The sequence below is a fragment of the Charadrius vociferus genome, unplaced genomic scaffold (assembly GCF_000708025.1).
Source record: "Charadrius vociferus isolate BGI_N301 unplaced genomic scaffold, ASM70802v2 scaffold711, whole genome shotgun sequence".
NCBI lineage: Eukaryota > Metazoa > Chordata > Aves > Charadriiformes > Charadriidae > Charadrius > Charadrius vociferus.
The window spans coordinates 83,928-86,830 of NW_009646852.1; positions in this window are offsets into that span (position 1 = coordinate 83,928).

Sequence of the window (2,903 nt, forward strand, 5' to 3'; positions counted from 1 at the left end):
TACGGTGACATGGGGGTACCGGGGGGATGCCAGTCCCGTCCTTATCCCTGGGGGGTGGGGGGTTGGTGGGTGGCAGCTCCCAGCCCTGCAGATCTCTGTGGGGGTGCCGGGGGTCCTGCTGCAGCTCGGGAGGCAGAGGTGGGGGGGATGGAGGGGGAGCATCACGCCAGGGACCGGGGTGCTCTCCCAGCTGGACCTCTGGGGCTGGGTGTCAAGGGCTGTCAGAAGCGGGACTGTGCCTTGGTTTCCTTTTTAAGCAGCAGTGCCTGCTCCTTTTTTTGGGGGGATGGTGGGGAGGGTGGTGAATGTCTTCTCGAGGGACAGCAGGCAGACGCAGGATGCCGGGGGGCTTTGCAGCCACTCTGCACGTCTCCCCTCCCCGCCGTGGGATCTCAGGCCTGGTTTGGCTGCCGGGACCAGCCCCAGTCCAGGAAAGGGGCTGTAAAATGAACCATTCTTGTAACATGAGAGAATCCACCTGGAGCCTCCGGAGCCATAAACCCCGGTGGCTCTGGCAGGCTGGCCCCGGGCTGCTGCCAGAGGGGCCGGGGCCCACTGCTGCCGGGGGGGGCCAAGCTCTTGCAGGACGCGTGTTGCGATGTCTCAAGGACACCATGGGAACACTGCGGGGCATTTCTCCGGTGCTGGTGCCGCGGGGAAACCCCTTGCCAGCAAGATCTGCCAAAGCCTGCCTGCGGACTGCGCCTTCCCCTCGGAGCCTGCAGCCAGCCGGGCAGCGCTGCGGCCGATCCGCCGTGCCGGAGCGAGGTGTGATGTGATACGGATGCCCCGTATGGACCCCGTGCACTTTGGGGTCCTGCATCCCTCCTTTAATCTTTCTCCACCTCCTCTTGTTTTGGAGGGGATGGACACGGATACATGAACTTGATTGCTGCTCATCTAATGCTCACGTACTCAGATCTTCTTCTCTGTGCCTTGTGGGATGCTCGAGATGTGACCCCGTAACTTCCCACCCTGCCCTAGCAGCCAGCTTTTCCCCCAGCCCCTGGGCTTTCTTCCTGCCTCTGGCTGTCTGGAAGCAGTTCTGGTTTTGAAGGGTTAATCCCAGAAGCCCCCAGGATCTGCCGCCTGCCCGGCATGACTCACTGTGGAGTTTCCAGCCTCCCCCAAACCCCTCTCCCGGGGAGGTAAACAGAGTTACTAAAACTTTGCGGATGTAGCTTTATGGAGAGCGAAAGGGAGACAGAAGGAGAAGAAAGGCTGGGCTAAGGGAGCCTCACCTTGGAAGGTCCCCCCCTTCTTGAGAGACAGGAAAGCAAAGCGTGTTTCTGTTTGAGAGGCTGTAGGGTTTGGGAGGGATGGTTTGCCTTGCTGCAAGCGGGGCTCTGGGGCGCGTGCTGTGCCGTGCCGTGCCATGCCATGCTGCGCTGCTGCAGTCTGCGTGCGTGCAAGCGACGGTGCCCTGGTCTCACCACAATTTGGACAAGTCCAGGAGATTTGGCAGTGCCAGGCCAGTCCATCCCCCTGTACAGGCTGTGCTGTTTGCAGAGCTAGCAGATTTTTATTATTATTTTTTATGTAAGCGCGCAACCGTGTCCCCGCTCTACGCCTGCGCCTACCGGGGCCCCGGCTGGGTGTCAGCGGCGGCGTTCCCGAGCGTGCCCTGCCTCTGCTGCCCTGCTCGCCTGGGATCCCGCACGCAGGCTCCGCCGAGCCCCAGCCACGGGGATCAGAGGGACCCGAGCATCCCCCAGTTGCCGTGGTCCCCACCGGGCTCTTCCCATCTGCCTGTCTGGGATGCATCCCTGTGCTCAGTCTTCCCGAGCTGCTGTCGGTTCCCTGGCCAAGACCTGCATCGTGCTGGGCTTTGGGGAGTCCAAGCGGGCATGGGGGCCTTGCTAGGGGGAGAGAGGGGGCTAGAATCCAGGGGATGTGGTGCCCCATCCTGAAAACCCAGGGAGCTGGAATTGCCCTCTGCTCCCCCCGCACTGCGGGTGCGAGCACATCGCGAGGAAGGGGCTCCCCCCACCACCGTCGCCGCCACACACGCTTCCCAGCTGCATCCCAGCCCTTCTGCTCTCCATCCAGCATCTATTTAATTATTAACTCGGCTATAACCATAAACAGCTGGGGCTGCTGCAGCCACGTGGACCAGTCCAGCGCTGTCGTCAGAGCCGAGCAGGGACACGTGAGCAGTCCCGGAGGGCTGCTGAGCCCCGGGATAAATTGCTCAGGGCATGTTTGCCGTGCACACGCCGGGCCGGGGAGCAGTGGGGGCTCCTCTCTGATCCCCCTGGCTACGGCACCGGTGCTGGGAGTCACTGGTACGGGGGCAAAACACCCCTTTTTGCAGTGTTTTGTGGTAACGGCGTGGTGTTGAGCGCTGGTGGCTGGCTGTGCCTTGTGCATCCTTGAGCCCTGGAGAGGGAAGGGGGCGCGGATGAGCTGTATTAAATGGCCTGTCTTGACCAGGAGGGCTGTGCCACCTCGTAGCTGTCACCAGTGTGGTTTATTGGCCTAACGATGGCGGGTGGCAGCCTGCCGCAGCCCCGTCTCGCCTGGTGCCACACAGATGTGGGCTGGCAGGGGGACGGGCAGCGATGGGGCAGTGTGTCGAGGCACCAGGAGCATCCCCCATGCCCAGTTCCTGGCACTGGGTACCAGTGGGTGCCTCCAGCTGCACGTGCCTTTCGCGGAGCGGGGTTTCACCAAGGTTTTGGGGTTTACAGTGAGTTTTTCTCTCTGTTTATCTGGGTTTTACAAAGAGTTTTGCTCTGTTTATCCACGTGCCCCAGAAAGTAGTGCTCACTGCAGGTGAGCCTGCAAGACGAAGGGGAAATTAGGCACGATGATGTGATGGGGATCAGTGTGGGGATAGAGCCTCACTTGGCTGAGGGTTGTGGGGGACAGGAGCGGGGCAGGCTGCTGCCGAGCCGTTCCTG